Source organism: Schistocerca nitens, chromosome 1, assembly GCF_023898315.1.
Source record: "Schistocerca nitens isolate TAMUIC-IGC-003100 chromosome 1, iqSchNite1.1, whole genome shotgun sequence".
NCBI lineage: Eukaryota > Metazoa > Arthropoda > Insecta > Orthoptera > Acrididae > Schistocerca > Schistocerca nitens.
Genome location: NC_064614.1, coordinates 618,476,894 through 618,495,951, shown reverse-complemented (window position 1 = coordinate 618,495,951; position 19,058 = coordinate 618,476,894). Strand labels below are relative to the sequence as shown.

Here is a 19,058-nt window from a genome sequence, read left to right as displayed (position 1 = left end):
ATGTGACTTTTGATATTTTGATTCTCATTATATTGATTTTCATCGATCCCTTGTTAATGCATTTTGTACTGATAAATGTGTACTCTTAACTGGACCCTTCATGATTTCGTGTTAGTGAAACCTTACAATAGCTTGACAGGGGATTGCATGTGCTTGATCCGGCAATATAACCAGTCATTTGTACCCCTCTTTGGTATCATTTTAATCTCAGATTCTCTTACACTGATCCTAATTCTCTCCACTGGCCATAACTATCATTATCCATTGATCACCGTTCTCTTCACCGACCAACATTCTCCATGACCTGTCTTTATCTCTACTAACCATCATTCTCCAGGAATTCATATCATATTGCTATCCACAATCTAAGATATACAGTGAAAAACGTTTTGGAGTGTTATCAATTTTTACTTTGCTAATTCTTGGTGCACTTTAAGCTGCAAAAATCGAACTAACTACAGAGGAAATAAAATAAAAATAATTTTATCAAAGAATTTATTTACGATACATCGACTCAGTCATCGTTTTTGGAGACGTTACATCTCAGTCACCGTCGTTGGTAGTGTTGTGTGTGTGTTTGTGTGTGTGTGTGTGTGTGTGTAAACAAAACAATCGTGCACCAGTTTACGTGACACAACGTAATACAACACCTCCCTTCCTTCCTAAACTCATATTTGGCTATGTTGTCTGAATGTAGTGTTTTACATAACATATTTTTATTACGTGTTGGTGTTATTTAGTAGCTGATTATAGGAAATACAGTCTGTAAATTCTTTAGCGAGCCTTAGTTTCTATTGGCAAATATTTTAGAAAGCCGTAGTTCCGACTGCAGCAGTTCTTTTCGTACTTACCCTCGACTAGGCCCGATCACTTGTAACAATTAGCGATCAATATCACCAATTACACTTCTCTTGTGCTATATTACCTTCGCTCCTCCCAAATTTGTGGCCTGAAAAACGTTAGGTGATGACAGATTGAACACCCTTTTTGCATTTATACACCAGTATAACACTTAAATATATAATTTGAGGGTTTACACCAAGACTACGCCTAACTAGTTACATCCAGAATGCCTATTTGTTTTTGTGTTTGCTTAGTACTTTAGCCTGGTCACGTTAGTTTCGATCTTTTACAGCTAATATTAAATATCAATCGTCCGTTATTTTTCTTAAGCTACATGGGTTTTGGTATGAAAATAGCATACTTTAGAGTTCACAGTCACGTTTTAGAGGGCGATTTGACGAATATGTGTGTTAAATAACATAGCGATAGCTAAATGTTCTGATACTCGACGTAAATATTACACTTTTTTGTGTTGCAGATGCACTTTTGCACACTTTTTACACTTTGAAAGGATATTGTGACATTTGACAAACTTGATAGATGCCCCAGATAATAGATTTCAGCCTCTGTTATGTATGAGACTGTTACAGCGCTCGAACTTTAAACGTTTACTAATGCAGACATCTGTTGGCGAAGACAGGCAATGGGACTTATCTCAGCAGTTGATTTGACGTCATTTTATGTAGTGCAGGTGTTTTTTGAGTGTGAGACATATTTTACGTGTGGTAATATTGCTAACTTAATTTTTTGGTAAATAATTTCCATGAGTGCAGTCAATATTGGGTTAAATTGTAATTGGCTCTTTCATTTTAATATCACCCAAAATGTTAGGTTCTGATTGGAGGCCTGTTACAATGTCACTTTAATATAATGCTGCTGAAATACAGAAGTATTATATATGTGTATGCAAATTTAAGATGATTATGATAGAAACATTTAATCCATATATGATGATGGAAAAAAATCACAGCTCCAAAAAAATAATTAACGTTGACAGATTTAGGGGATCAACATTGCAAGATCACTGATTAACATAACGTAGATAGATTTAAGGGATCACCATTGCAAGAACACAGGTTAATGTAATGTCGAGATAAGTCATTGCAAATATGAAATACTGGTACATTAATAACCGGTGCCGGCCGAGGTGGCCGAGTGGTTCTAGGCGCTACAGTCTGGAACCGCGCGACGGCTGCGGTCGCAGGTTCGAATCCTGCCTCGGGCATGGATGTGTGTGATGTCCTTAGGTTAGTTAGGTTTAAGTAGTTCTAAGTTCTAGGGGACTGATGACCTCAGAAGTTAAGTCCCATAGTGCTCAGAGCCATTTGAACCAATAACCGGTGTAATCGGCAGACTGTTGAATGAAAGCACGCAAACGTGGATGCATTGTGTTGTACAGGTGCCGAATGTCAGTTTGTGGGATGGAGTTCCACATCTGCTGCACTTGGTCTATCAAAACAGGAATGGCTAATGCCGGTTGCGGATGACGCTGAAGATGCCGTCCAATGATGTCCCACTTGTGCTCGATTGAAGACAAATCTGGTGATGGGACAGGTCAAGGCAACATGTCGACACTCTGTAGAGCGTGTTGGGTTACGACAGTGGTAATTGGGCGAGTGTTATTCTGTTGGAAAACACCCCTTGGAACGCTGTTCGTGAATGGCAGCACAACAGGTCTAATCACCAATTGACGTAGAATTTTGCAGTCAGGGTGGGTGGGATAGCCACGAGAGTACTCCTGCTGCCAACGAAATCGCACTGCAGACCATAATTCCAGGTGTGACTAGTACACGGACAGGTTGGTTGCAACCCTCAATTGGCTTCCTTCTAACTGGTACATAGCCATTACTGGCACAGAGACAGAACCAGCTTTCATCAGAAATCACAACACCCTGCCCTCCAATGAGCTCTCGGTTGGCACCACTGAAGTTGCAAATGGCGGTGGTTTGGGGTCAGTGGAATGCGCGCTGCAGAGCGTCTTGCTCGGAGCTGTTCTTGAAGTAATTGATTTGTATCAGTTCGTTGTGTCACTGAGGTGCCAACCTTTGCTCAGATTGCTGCTGCAGATTTAGTACGATGCGCCAGGACCAAACGCCGAACACGATGGTCTTCTCCAGTGCCACTTGATCGCACAGAGTCCGATCTTCTTATGACTGTACATTCTCGTAACCACTGTCGCCAGTCATCGTGTACAGTGGCTACGTTCCTTCCAAGTCTTTCTGCAGTATCGCAGAAGGAACTTCCAGCTTTTCGCAGTCTCTTAGACGACCTCGTTCAAACCCAGTGAGGTGTTGATAATTGCATCTTTGTTGCCCTAAAGGCATTCTTGATTAACATCAACTCACCACGTCCAGTCTCAAAGGTAACTAACACTCACGACCAATACAGCGTGTATTTAAAGCAAACCTGATTTGCATCCTCTTACTGACGCTACCAGCGCCACTCGTATGCAATTGGTGCGAAAACTGAACAGACATCATCTTGTAGTTGTAGAAACACGCCTACAGATTTTCGTTTATGTGGCACACCTCCTCCTTGGTGTTGCTATTTTTCTCGTCATTGTATTATGAAGGTCTTGATCTCAGTTTCATTTCTACACATAATTTTAATATTACGCAGAGGTATGTATGTGTGCACAATTTTATATCGGTATCACGGAAGTATTGCATTTCTCATTTTTATACATCATTTTAATATTGCGTCAGAGATGTGTACGTATACGCACATTTCTGAAAATAATATAACTTTGTAAGTAGGCTGTTTAGGTTTTTACGTTGGGAACGTCACGTAGCGCTCTGTATGAAAATCACTGTGCTCTGTGCAGTCTGTGGCTGGTTTGCATCGTTGGAATTTGCTATTTGTTGCGCAGTTGGTGAGCCGCCAGCAGTGGTGGATGTGGGGAGAGAGATGGCGGAGTTTTGAGAGCGGATGATCTGGACGTGTGTCCATCAGAGACAGTAAATTTGTAAGACTGGATGTCATGAACTGATACATATATTATGACTTTTGAACACTATTAAGGTAAATACATTGTTTGTTCTCTATCAAAATCTTTCATTTGCTAACTATGCCTATCACTAGTTAGTGCCTTCAGTTGTTAGAATCTTTTATTCAGCTGGCAGTATTGGCGCACGCTGTATTGCAGTAGTTTGAGTAACGAAGATTTTTGTGAGGTAAGTGATTCATGAAAGGTATAGGTTATTGTTACTCAGGGCCATTCGTTTGAAGAGATTATTGAAAGCCAGATTGCGTTGCGCTAAAAATATTGTGTGACAGTTTAGTGTTGATCAGAATAAGTAAAGAGAGAAATGTCTGAGTACGTGAAGTTCTGCTCAGCTGTTTGAAAATCAAATAACGTAAGAGGTTTATCAGCACAGTCATTCATAAATTTTTCTGTGGGGACGTTTCAACTAGACACCATTTTTTGCATCATTTTTATACTTCACCGTGACTGGCTGGAAAGAGCGGATGGTTTACAGAGCACAACTGGGCTAGTTCCGCCATCTCAAATTTTTTATTGAGTGGAGATAGGCAGGAGGGAATGTAGCTTGATGATGTCGCTTATAAGAATGACAACGTCGCTGATAAGAGTCATGATGTCACTGAGGAGGAGGACAGGCTTTGTCGCCCACTGGTGTTCACCTGATCACCATCTTGCTTGTACAATGTCAAAATATTTATTTAGGACAAAAACGCAAGCTCTGTTACGCAAAAACCACAGTATGTAATACATAAGCATTTCTTCTTGATACAGCAATTAAATACAGTTGGAAATGCGTCGAATTTTTATTTGTTTCTGAATCGTACACCTAATACAAACTAAATCATGTAAGAATAAGAGTTAACGTTCTCACATAAGAACGACACTACAGTTTTCTATTTCATAGAGTAGAAATTCCTATTTTAAACCGGAAAATGAAAGCCAGGTGGTACTGTCTGTTGCATCTAAAATTGGTTTAGTTTCATTTTCAGCAAAATTCAGCAATGAACAGGGGACTAGTGCGCCCTTCCATTTCCTACAACTTCGTGTTCTTACAGTTGTAGTCAGGATGACTGCGCCGTGAACTAGAGTGGTAACAGGCAGCTATTCCAAAGCGACATTTTTGCATGCCATAGAACTATGTCCACAATAGCGAGTGCAACGGGGACAAATAGAAAAGTCAGTAAAGAAGCAATCGGTATTCGCTTGTACGTCCTCAACATTTCGTTAATAGATTCATATGTAGTTGCATGTTTCCTGTACGAAAGCTATCTCCGGGCTACATAAAACGGACATACTATATTCTTGTGCATACTTTGTTTATCCTGTCAATTATTTGTTATGTACAGAACATGTTTTTAGAACAGAATGTTGGTAAACTTTGACAGTTGCATTTATTAGAAAATTCGTGGAGTTACACGTAGGCTAATCAAGTGACAAAATGGAGCAGGCTATATTTTCTTTCCTCTTTTTTATCTTGAAAGCTTACAAATCACGAAACGGAAAAAAGTTACACTATTTTCTTGGTTGCTGTAGAAAATATGTAGTTCATTTTGCTCTGGCATCAAAAATAATCCTTCCTGCCGTCTGTGCTTCATACACACAACTGAAAGAAATCTATTTTCGTTGGTTTTCCGCATCAAAGAACTGATTTCTGTTATGCCAACTAGTCTCCGACGGACGTTTCTGCGCAAAATAGCGACATCTTATACCTGCAGTGCATAGAGTAAAAGTGACATATTTCAGAGGACATATTTCAGACCCCAGAGGACACTGCTTTTCTACATTATTGTTAAGGAAGACGTTTTTTAATGTTTGGAACCACCTGAACATATTTTCAAACTCTTGCTTCGGAGATGCGACGCACGACTATGGACGATGATAAATCTGTTTATCAGTCAGAAACCAATCAGAACAGAGTTATACAATAACAGATTACAGAAGCAGTTGAGTCATAAGTGTGCACATTAACTGAAATTAATTACGACATTTAATGAAAGTGAATCGGTAAACAGGCAAGGTCATCTCGAGTTCGTCCTTGTGCAGAGTCCAGCACCCTTCGCGAACGTACTAAGTGATATTCTTGATGTGCTGATTATGAATGTTGCAAAGTGTTATCTTGACTTGTTACGAGCTCATAATTACTTGATAACTTACACCTTCTTATTCTGCAGAATACAGATGATAACGAGGTATAAGTCGACACCCTTCAAGTATTGTTCCGAAATAATTTGCTCGTTTCGTGTTGGTTAATAACTACAAATGAAAGTATACGATATTTTTGCACTCCTTATTTTAAATGCGAAATCCACTGAGTAATCTCTGAATGATGATTGTCATCCCCCTCCCCTAACAATGAAATAAATAATCCTTCATGCCAATTCAAATAATAAAAGTAATTAAAATGATTCTGCACTGTACAAATCACTAGTATGAATAGTTTTATCAAATAATCATCACCATATATTTTATTGAGATATAAATTCGGAAATAAAACAGCATAAACCAGTCATGTCATGAGTTACATTATCAGCATATCTGTTAGCGAAATAATAAGTATTCTTGGAAAATTACCCACTGCGCTTTTCTCAGTAACCCAGATTTCATTCATTCCGGTCCGTACGAGTCCGAGAGAATTTTACTTGGTCATCAGTATTCCTGAACAAAATTTAACTAGAGATAGAAAATTACGTACATCATATATTTTAAACATGATTGCCTCGTAGAAATCCATTAATGTCGTAATAGCAGCCTTTATTTATCGGCACACTTCTAGTTATTCGACATTTCTTCCTTATTATTAACTCAAGATAATTTTCTTGGCACGGAAACGAGAGGTAGTCAGTTTGAATCCTAGTCACAGAAGACACTATCGTTGGCAAAATTCACCGGATAAGTGGAACTGATTTGCTACCATGAAGTTCCTTATGACCAGATTGTGCGTGAAAGACCCACGCTGAATAGGCAGTCTCTAACAGAGGAAACGTGAGACATTGTTAATGACGTTATGCCCATTAGTCGCTCTATAAGCACGCAGCCTTCTCGATGCTTCCTAACAATGCAAACCCCACCGCAAACTCCATGCACAAAATGTAATTAAATACCTCATGTAATCCAGAACACGGGCAGACCATCTCCACTAATCAACCATGGCAAATACGCGTGATTTCTCCACTCTCACCAAGCCTCATCCAGTACAGGATCGACTTTCGTTACTTATCTTTAAATTTATCGTTCCATTCAGTGACATCGTCCTCGCATAAAAACTGATACGTATTTTGTTCTAGGGAAGCTCTGCATGTGCAGTGAACAAAGTTATTTGAATCTTCTTCAGTTTCTTTGTTGCATTTTTTTCTGTTCTTATCTCAGTTCTCTTCTCATCTGCTTCGTTTCTGTTCCCCGATTTCACTCACTTGCTCTGTTCCACCAGCTCTCCGCATTCGTGTTATCTTGTATATGATATGATCTTCGAAATGACACCTTAGATCAGCTGCAGTTACGGAGCTTTATGTATAGTTTGCGTTGACACGTACAGTCCACAAGAAGCATTGTTTACTGGTTTACATCGTGGAAACTAGAAAGAAACAATATAACGAGAATCCTGCAGAGCTCATCAAAATCTAAATCAATATCAGATAATTAACATTTTAGTGTAAGAAGAAGAAAATATATTTATGTTGTACTAAAAACAATTTCAGTACTTCCTCCCGTTACATCGCTATGACATCTCCAGGACACCAATGCAGATAGTGGCGTATTTATAATTTTGCCTTTTTTTTGGGGGGGGGGCATGCCTTTCATTTTATAATAGCTCAAATTGAAGATTAATTTTACTGATGTCCAAAATTATAAAAATAAAGTGTATCACAGTTTTCCATTTGTTTTACTGTAACACTAATGACATTAGAAAACGCTTTATTGAGTTTGTGAATTACACCATGAAAACAATTTTATAGGTTTATGAAGCCTGAATAATTTTAACAAAACATAATCCACTAACTAAGAGAATTTTATGCACCGGTTCATAGTCTAGGCTAGTGTTAGTTCGAAGTGTATAAAATCTGCTTCTGTCTGATACTTTAATGCACTTAAGTAGAACAGACGAGTAAACCATTTAGTATAAATTTAAAGTACAAAAGGAAGACGGTGATCTCTTTGTTTTGCCACATCATTCATCACAGTTTGGTCATCATTCCTTTCTTCTCCATGAATTGTCATAATGGCGAGCCCATTCAGACGTGCCTCTCTAGTTGTGTTCCTTAGGTACGTCTTGATTCTCTGGAGGGCGGAGAAACTGCGCTCGTTCGTCGCCGTTGCCACTGATGGAGTTGCTGAGAGCTGTAGAGACCGAAACACAATGGGCTACATCTGACTGTCGCAGACAAACAAAGCTTCCATTGCGTTTTGAGGTAGCTGCTCCAGTCGACTCAGACGTTGATGAAAGAGTTTCAACTCAGATGCCGACGCTGTCAAATCGGCGACTAATGGATCTGACGCATAAAATGAATTGAGTTTCGTAACTCCACCAAGAGACTTCGTAGTAGAAAACAATTAAAGCTGTTAAAAAGTTCACAATGTGTCAAGAACCGATCCTGCAATGAACTACTGAAGGCATCCAGAAAGGGATGAACACAGACACTTTGTAGTAACCTTTAACACCATCGCCGGAATCCTGATTTACACGATGTGCTCGCTTTGTAGAAATACGTGGTTGTTCATCTCCATTTGCCAAAACAAATTCCTTGACTTCTAAGAAAAGCCGGCTGAAAATATCATCAACATTTTCCCTCACTGCCAGCAATTCCCTTTTGAGATCCCTGGCTATGTTGATTAACCTTGCAGAATCCATATTTTGGCGCTGAAGTTGACGACAGATGGACTCACCCAGCGCAGACTGTACAGAACGTGTAACCGAGCAGACGACAAAATCTCCCTTCGTGAAGATGCTAACAGAATCATGGCATCGTGAGATGTAGTCTTGAAATTCCCACAGAGTCGAAGCAACACAGTCACATATTTCCTTGAACTCTTGTGCGCTGCGAAGACACTCAGTCAATCTAGTGAAGGTGATACTTTTCAGACTCCTGACTCGAACATCGACTAATAATTCAAGGGCATTATTTTACATTTGCCTACGTTTTGGTGGTCCAAGAAATTACTTACCATATTCAACATTCCCAGTGAATTCCTGAAAAATGGAATATTGCATGTTTCGGTGACTACCAAAGTAAAATTACGAGCTGTACAATGAGAGTATACAGCCTAGTGAATTACTCATAAGTGGAATACTGCATGTTTTGGTAACTACCAAACTAAAACTACGAGCTGTACTTTGAGAATATACAGCTAACATATAGTTCTGTTGTATTAATGCATGAGCCCCACGAGCTTTTCCCGACTTGGATGCTGCACCTTCATAGTCCTGTCCTGGTAAAAAGGACACATCAAGACCAACTTTTACCAAGTTTTCAATTATAGATCCAGCAAATCCTTTGCCAGTCACATCGAACACTGGAACAAATGGCAGGAAATCTTCAGAAATATTGAGATCCGCTGAAATATAACGGACAGAGAGAGAGCAACGTCAGGGTTTCATCCGCAAGAACCGTGAAAGCTGTGGCGTCATTAACGCTCTGAGCAATCCCTCACAGGAGTTGGCTTTTAATGCAGCTGATGATCTGATTTTGAATTTGTGCACTAATGTAATTGTCACGTTTACCAGTTCCTTCCAAACTTGCTCGCAAGTTTTCGTCCCTTTCGTGTGATGCTTCAGAATGGCAAGAAAGTTACCCATGTTGTTGTCATCTTGTTTGTCAACTTCAATAGGCCCGAAGTCCCTGTGTCCCCTTATCGCAGTCTCCTGCCGTCCACAGAGAATCACCGCCTCGATGACAGGGACTAAGTGTTTTCTATTTTTTTTCTCCACTTGCTCTACCAAGTCTTGCTCCAGGCAATGTTTTATATCTTTTGTCTTCTTCATCATCACATAACAAATTTGTCACCATCTATTACAGAAGCGCTATAGTCAGCGTTGCTCGCATGTATGTTGAAATATTCGAGAGCATACCTCCGCTGCGAAAACTTTGAGGTTATCCGGCCTCCAACATTTTGAGACTACTTTTACATGAACGTGTCTTACAAGGAACTCCTTCAGTCCGAGGTCGCAAATTCAAGCTTTAGTTCGGTGTTAACAGACATGACAGGAAAAATATTAGCTGCTAATGACTCACCATGTGCGTCAGGGGGGCGACAGAAAATGAATGTCTGGGAGGTGCCAAGATCAGCATTTTATGTGCTGTATGTATTACACTTCACTAAATGGACATTGCTGACATGCAAGAAATGTTCAAAACACACCATTGACTTGCCCTACGAACACCGAATGAAAAACGGCGAGCCACGGCGATCACAAAGATTCACACCAAAAAGATCGAAGGCGAACTTCTTGGGAGATACAAACCGTGCAGACGTTCAGCTAGGTATCCACTCTTAAAGGACGCATATAGGGCTATGTTGGTGTAACGGGGTGATGAGGGACGATCATGACGTCAGTGACTCTCTTCCTGCACGTCTCGCAACGGTCCGCACTGCAAAAGGTGAGTCTTCAGGCTTTTCGCGGGTGGTGACATTAATGTGACTGAACAGTGTATATTATGGTTGTTGCTGTTTGGTATGGACGAGATTAATGTGGGAGGGAGCACAGTCGTTGAAATAGTGGCCTCATATTCAACATGTCCGGCATTAAAACAGACGTCCATTTTCTTTTATTTTTTTGCGTCATTTTCAAAGCTTAGCTTGTGTTCCGTCTCCAATATCGTATCTTCGACGAGTCGTTAAACTTAAATCATCCTTACTTTTGATGATCGTATTTAGTTGTTTAGTGTCACCATTAAAGATTTTCAGCAAGTAATAACTTACTACATTCGAGCGCAATAGAGCACTTTAAGTATATAATTCTAAAGTAACAAAGCAAATATAAGGCGCTGAGAACTATAATGGCATAAAACACACCGTCACCGAGATCACATTTAAGTGAACATCAAGAAAACGGTGAGAGAGAGAGAGAGAGCTTTCCGTGATTGTTCACATATACTGTGTGGTTTTACAACACATATAAACCTGACTCAAGATAAGATCAACAGATGTCAGAAGTAATGATGATGGTGTGTTTTAGGCCCCTATGGTTCTCATATATTCTGTTCCTATACTTGACAGTTGCAGTCATAACTTAATAAGCGTCTATTACAAGACGAAAAATTCCAGCAGTATATTTACGGGAAAAAATAAGTTCAGACTATAACAAGTTACAGTTTATACAAGACAGGCAGTGAATGAGGAAATCGAAAGCCGATCACCAAGATTATGATCAACGATGCAGGTATCGTCTTCTTCGTGATGGTGAGAATCAACGGAACAAAGGGGAAAAATGGCCAGGTCGTAAAACGCTTGAACACGTAATCAAAACCTCCAGCCGACACGTCCTTCCGTAGACGTGCAATACTGTTTCTCTTACCAGTCACTTAAGTAGAATTCCAGTGTGCGCCTTTTATAAGATAGGCTCTGTCCATTGCTTCATTATGATGAAAACTGTGTTAACAGTCACTTTATAAAAAGCTTTCGGTCTATAGATCGGTAAGTCACACCAGAACAATAGAGCCAATGACCGGAAGACTTTCTAGATACGGTGTTGTCTCTTCATAACGCTGCCTGATTTGGAAACAAACACCAGCGGACTTGGTTTTCCCTGTAAACGGGATGTACAGTACATTTACTGAACAAGTGTGTGCCACTACAGCCTACCGGTCTCCACAGAGTTCGGCAACTGCCTGGGTAGACACGTTCACCTGTTCACATGTAAGAAACGGTAGAGTGCGACCAAGTTGTTGCAGCATCGTTGTGACACACGGCACCCATTAAGTCCCAGAGCGCGGTAAACAAACCAGTGACTCAACACCGCAAGATACGGCAACACAGATTCCTTTTCACAGAAGAGATTAACAAACGCTTACTGTGCACACGGATTGCGTCAAATCGGCTGCAGTGTTACTAGACACGGTGTAAGAAGAGAGCCGCGCATGGTTAGCCGAGCGGTCTAGGGCGCTGCAGTCGTGGGCTGGGCGGCTGGTCCCGGCGGAGGTTCGAGTCCTCCCTCGGGCATGGGTGTGTGTGTGTTTGTCCTTAGGATAGTTTAGGTTAAGTATGGCTCTGAGCACTATGGGACTTAACATCTGTGGTCATCAGTCCCCTAGAACTTAGAACTACTTAAACCTAACTAACCTAAGGACATCACACACATCCATGCCCGAGGCAGGATTCGAACCTGCGACTGTAGCGGTCACGCGGTTCCAGACTGAAGCGCCTAGAACCGCACGGCCACACCGGCCGGCTAGGTTAAGTAGTGTGTAAGCTTAGGGACTGATGACCTTAGCAGTTAAGTCTCATAAGATTTGCCACGCATTTGAACATTTTGTAAGAAGAGAGACAGTTAACTGCAAAGTTCTCACTGAGTTCGGGAGTGGAATGATTAAGACATTGAATTTGTATTTGGCGAGAATGGGACGCAAATCGGAATTTGATTTACATTTCCTGTGCTTCAGATCGTTCCTTTATTAATACAATGACATTCTATTCTGTATCGGTGTCTCTCTAGCTAATTGGTCCATGTCTAATGATCAAGATGGCGGCGAGACGTTAAACAATACTGTTTACGATTGATGGTTATTAATCTGAATTATGACTTACAAAAAATTAAACTGCGATCATAAAATTTGACTGTGTTTGTATTTCGCTGCGTGTTCACACCTCAATACGACACGTTTGCCCATAATGAATGACATGGTGCAGACCTTGGCTGTAGAAGTCTGCATTGTGGTTGTTCAGAAAACGTTATGTCTACGCCCGGAAAAATATCACGTCGTAATGCTGCAAACGGTTCCCCTGCATCGAGGCTGTTCAGAAAATGTTACGTCTACACCCCGAAAAGATATCGCGTCGTCATTCTGCAAATGGTTTCTTCATCCGAAAAAAAGGAAGAAGTCGGCAGGTGTTATGTCAGGAAAATACCAAGTGAACCAAAATGTGATAGCCCAAAGAAGTAGCCTGTGTGACTTTCCTGTGCAGAATGAGTTGTGGCGTTCTCGTGGACCAAAGGCACCCCCGTTGGACAGCTTCCAGCGACGCCTCGTCTATTCAGCCTTCCGTAACTTGGTCATAAGATTTCGTTAGTATGCCCCTGAGTCCGTTTGTCCCTTACGAGCATAATATATTAGCACCACACCAGCAGTATCTTGCTTAACGACGGTTAGGTCTTCGCCTGTTTCGGCAGTGATGAATCCATATTTTCCACAGGTTGGTTTTCTCCCGTGTCTCGGGGCCGTGATGATACACCCAGCGCTCGTCCACGCTCTGATGCGGCCAAATAAGCTACCTGGATTGGCCTGACACAGCTGGAAGCTTTTCGTTGATGCCTCGGTTCGGCGGGCTTTTTGAGTGGTTTTAAGCAGTAGCAGAATTCAGTGGGCGGCAACCTATGTCATCTTCAAAATGTCGTGCAAGATATTCAGAACTGATCCGTAATTGATTTACACTTTTACCACTATCGTCTCTATTGTGATACACTGGTCTTAGATCACCAGGTCTCCATTCGTCTTGCGATTCCCTGTTCTTTACAGAGAGATGTTGTGCCACTTCGTTGTTCATCATTCAGGTTTGTGTCATACAACGGGAAGCACCTGCGCCGCGTAAGTACTGTGCCATTACGACGGAGCATGTTAGAGGCTGCATATTAATGTTGTTACCCTTCAAATACAGTAAATCAATTATCTCACGATACTCCACGTTGTCAACGGGCTGCACCATTTTATTTGTCTCCTCTAGAGAAGTATTGTGGAATACAGAACTTCCTTTGCGTGCCAGAACTGCTGACCTATACCAGCAAACAAACAAAAAATTAATCACTTGACTTTGCGTCTACATATCATAATTTTGCAAACTTTACTATTTTTCAATCCTATGAAAAACGTTTATTTTTTTGTCCTCCAGAGACTGCTTGAGTAGTTTCCATCTACAGAAACAGTTAATACGCTGCACATCCGCACACGTAACACGAACAAGTGCACACACATACTGAGAGCAATTGCTTTTGAAACTTGATCCCCGTTTCGGCCCCTTCCTCCCCCCCTCCCCCCCCTTCCCCCCTCCCCCCCCAAAAAAAATCGTTTCTGCTGTAAAGAAGAGACGGGAAATGCAGAATTTCTTTGTGAATGGTGTGAATGTATAACGCAAAAAGTATTCCTGTCACATAAACGGAGCTGTGAAGTGCTCGTGGATGCATCGGCTGACAGTCGTCCCGGGTGGAAAGTTTAGTAGGTCACCAGAGAAAACGTATTTGGCAAACAAGTCGAATTCTTTGTTTTGTTTATTTTTTCCTAAGACGCCATTGCACTTCTGTGAAACTCAAAACTATAGTTGCTCTGATCCATATTGACATCAAGAAGTCCAATCCAATTTGGTACTCGTATTTTTGATCGGCTGCACTAAAATTTGACTAATAAATTTCTTGGAAGACAGTTGAAACAACTAGTTAAAAAAATGTACAGTGATGTTGCATTCACAGGTCCACAGAAGGACAATCATTTACTTAAAAGCGATTCTGTGCACTCGTCATGCAATTTAATTTTTTTTACATATTTCTTATTTATGAAAGTAAAACACCAGTCAGGTCATGCGCTCTGCACATCACACAGTCCGTGTGACAGAACACTGGCTAATTCCGTAAACGTGTTGCATCTACAGCAACCATGACTGCTCCTGGCAATACCTGTCGCAAAGCGTCAGTGTAGTGGCTACTAAAACCTGGCCAGCAGTTGCCACACTATCCAAGCATTAAACATCGCCACACACTTTTCCGTAAGGGAAGAGCTAAAAAAAGTCACCTCTGACTAGTGTACGACTACATGACGGCCGACTTATGAAGATGAACGTACCTCCCTCTTCATATATGTCACTATTTCGCTTTAGTCCATATTAAAGAGCTAACCGGCATGTGTTTTACCTGGAAATGGCTCAAATGGCTCTGAGCACTATGGGACTCAACTGCTGAGGTCATTAGTCCCCGAGAACTTAGAACTAGTTAAACCTAACTAACCTAAGGACATCACAAACATCCATGCCCGAGGCAGGATTCGAACCTGCGACCGTAGCGGTCTTGCGGTTCCAGACTGCAGCGCCTTTAACCGCACGGCCACTTCGGCCGGCCTTACCTGGAAATATTGGCTGAACCGTCGCTTCTTCAAAAGTTATTTAAACAACATGACTGTCACCAGATGTTAGCCGCCAAATTTGTAATCGGATACTATTGGATTATTCCCCTGTAATGTGTGCGTTATCTTTCATTATCTTCATTTACACCTCTGCCATCATCATTATACACTATGTGATCAAAAGTATCCGGACACCTGGCTGAAAATGACTTACAAGTTCGTGGCGCCTTCCGTCGATAATGCTAGAATTCGATATGGTGTTGGGCCACCCTTAGCCATGATGACAGCTTCCACTCCCGCAAGCTTACGTTCAATCAGGTTCTGGAAGGTTTCTTGGGGAATGGCAGCCCATGTCGGTCGATGAGGCCTGGCGCGAAGTCTGCGTTGCAAAACACCCCAGAGATGTTCTATAGAATTCAGGTCAGGATTGTGTGCAGGCCATTCCATTACACGGATGTTCTTGTCGTGTAACCACTCCGCCATAGGCCGTGCATTATGAACAGGTGATCGATCGTGATGAAAGATGCAGTCGCCATCCCCGAATTGCTCTTCAACAGTGGGAAGCAAGAAGGTGCTTAAAACATCAATGTAGGCCAGTGCTGTAAGAGTGTCACGCAAAACAACAAGGGGTGCGAGCACCCTCAATGCAAAACACGACCACACCATAAAACCACCGCCTCCGAATTTTACTGTTGGCATTAGACACGCTGGCAGATCACGTTCACCGAGCATTCGCCATACCCACACCCTGCCATCGGATCGCCACATTGTCTACCGTGATTCGTCACTCCACACAACGTTTTTCCACTGTACAATCGTCCAATTTTTAAGCTCCTTACACCAAGCGATGCGTAGTTTGGCATTTACCGGCATGATGTGTGGCTTATGAGCAGCCGGTCTACCATGAAATCCAAGTTTTCTCACCTCCGTCCCAATTGTTATAGTAATTGCAGTGTATCCTGATGCAGTTTGGAATTCCTGTGCGATGGTTTAGATAGCTGTCTGCCTATTACACATTACGACCCTCTTCAACTGTCGGCGGTATCTGTCAGTCAACGGACGAGTTCGGCGTGTACGGTTTTGTGCTGTACATGTTCCTTCACGTTTTCACTTGACTATCACAGTGGAACTGGGGATGTTTAGGAGTGTGGAAATCTCGCGTAGAGACGTATGACACAAGTGACACCCAATCACCTGACCACGTTCGAAGTCCGTGAGTTCCGCTAAGCGTCCCATTCTGCTCTCTTACGATGTCTAATGACTACTGAGGTTGCTGATATGGAGTACCTGGCAGTAGGTGGCAGTACAATGTACTTAATATGAAAAACGTATGTTTTTCGGAGGTGTCCGGATACTTTTGAACACATAGTGTATCTCCCGTCTGTTGCGGGATACTAGCTCGAAAATACGACAGTGCTGGAGTACAGGATGTGGAAGGTTTCCCTACCAGTTCCTCAAACTTATTTTGTTGCGTGAATCTATCAATCTCCGTCTTGCATTTAACCATGGTATCGTCTTAGTTGATGTGGAACGTATTTACCTGGTGCACTGTATAGACCTGAGATGTGTATGAGCTTTAAACCCAACGCCATGAATATTTGATGAATCCCTCAATCTCAGGTTTTACGGAATTCTCAGTTCCGAATACTGTGGGGAAGTGAGTGCATTCTAAGAGAAATGTGAACTCAGGGATTTCGTCGTGAAAGCCTCGGCAGCGAAAAACTGTTTTTTTTTTAATTTTTTTTTTTATTCTCACACTCTACAAATGCCTGATGGCGGTGGTAACTCCAAACTCTGAAGAACACAACATATCTGTATATCACTTCATAGGTACACGGAATTTGCAAGAAGGTCGATGATTTTTTCCTATGACCTTTCGCGGCTCCCCTAGAACATATACGTTCCGCACAGAGCGGCAGCATGTGATGGAACATTGATGCTGTACAGCAACTGTCGTCAGTTTGCACAATGGGCAGGTGCGGATGAGGCCTTATGTTCGTTTAAGACCAACGAAGCAAATGGAGACTGCGTGCTGCTGATATAAGTCTTCGAGAGTTCCTCAAAACGAATTAAACCATGAAAGATAACATGAACTACAGTCTCCTGTGCGACACTCATTGAAATTACGAGTTACGACGCACTCAGTTTGTCTATAGCAGCCATGTTCTTGTGCTCCCCAACAAACGTGATATGTAATATTAAAAACATTGCATAAAGTTCTTAGCTCGCATTGGGCGATATTTCCCCTCTCGCCGATTTCGCCTATCATATGTTTAAGAATTCGATTAATTCTTCCCGGAGGGAAAATTTGATCAGTGAAACAAGTGCCTTCAATTTCATGATATTCTTCTGTCTGAAGCGTAGGTCATTTGCATAATTACTTGTTATTTGTGAAAATGAAACAGCTGAATTACACAAACAACGCAATTCTATGGTTAGAAAGTCACTTCAAAAACAGATGTCAGGCAGTCCTCTGTGGATCAGAGAAGTTATCCAGTTGTATTTAATCTCGCTGCTCCGGTATCAATTATGAATGACGCTTTCTGGCCTGTATCACGATGAGCACAAGATTTTTGTCTTAAATTATACCCTAAGAAGTCAAAGATCATGCTCATATCAGACAGAAATTTTCGTGAAACATTTCCTTAATATTTCTTGATGGTGTTCAACTATCCTATCTAAAAAAAGTAAGATATCGCGGCAAAATCGTGGACGAGTAACTAAACTGAGAAGAACAAACCGTTACAGCATCCTGGAAATCTCTTGCCTACATGCAAACCAAAAATTTATAATATTGTTTCCATCCCAAACTAAACTAAAATTTGTCCCGAAGGTCGCAGATTCTCTAGATGGGCGTTCTACTGAGCTGTTCAGCTGCAAGATAGAATAAGTAAGAGCTTACTTTTCTAGAGAGGGTAAAATGACCAACGAAAAAATACAAGAAATAAAGAAGATTTAAGACACTGTAAAAATGTAAATGTTGTGTGACTAGGGTCTTCCGTCAGGTAGACCGTTCGCCGGGTGCAAGTCTTTCGGTTTGACGCCATTTCGGCGACTTGCGCGTCGATGGGGATGAAATAATGATGATTAGGACAACACAACACCCAGTCCCTGAGCGGAGAAAATCTCCGACCCAGCCGGGAAGACCCAGCCGGGAATCGAACCCGGGCCCTTAGGATTGACATTCTGCCGCGCTGACCACTTTTTTTAAAACTCTATTCACTGCTTTTTTTCTTTATTTTGTTCCGTGTTGTTCTTTGCATTTGGTCTGGGCGAACATCACATGACATCCGCTAAGTTGATTGTTGATTCTTTTACTCAGTTTTTTTTATTACAGAGGACCACCGCCTCTCTGACTGAACACGCTGAGCTACCGTGCCGGCTGAAAACTATTTCTACTGCACCAACTGTAAGACTTTTTTTTCGGTACTGTTCGTTGCGTTTGGTCTGCGCGGACGTCACAAGACATCCCACGTTGATAGTTGATTCCTTAACTCAGTTTCTTATTACAGTGGGCGAGCAGCCCTCTGACCGAACACGCTGAGCTACCGTGCCAGCATGGACCATTATGAGTTTTGGCAGACTAGTTTTCTACCGCGTAAGTCTACTTTAATAACATGTAAGTCATTGTTTGTTAGAAGAGGCTCAATAAATCAGACATACATGAACACATTGTTCAGAGCAAATCATGAAAGATATTAAAATAAAAATTCTAAATGTAGTCCCATTGTTCGTCGAGGATTTGTCCAGAGGCTTCTTCTTTTCACTGTAGTTTTCAATCTCTTCCGATATATCGGGAAACTTTCTTTTTCGTGACGCGTAGAAAATTTCCATGTTATGGACAATGTCCTGAACAGGTTGCTTTTCAATTTACATCCCACACGCTGTTTCGTTCTGGAATAGGAGTGCTTCTTAAACCTTATCGCGGATTTTCTTGTCAACAAACGACTAGATTGGAATACCATGACACACGA

At 41.5% G+C, this 19,058-nt stretch overlaps 1 protein-coding gene across 1 annotated transcript in view; it reads left to right on the top strand.

The window, feature by feature from the left end:
- The window catches only part of LOC126257182 (sodium/potassium-transporting ATPase subunit alpha), a 603,371-nt gene that overhangs the window by 374,226 nt on the left and 210,087 nt on the right, over positions 1-19,058 (top strand). The window lies entirely within an intron of this gene.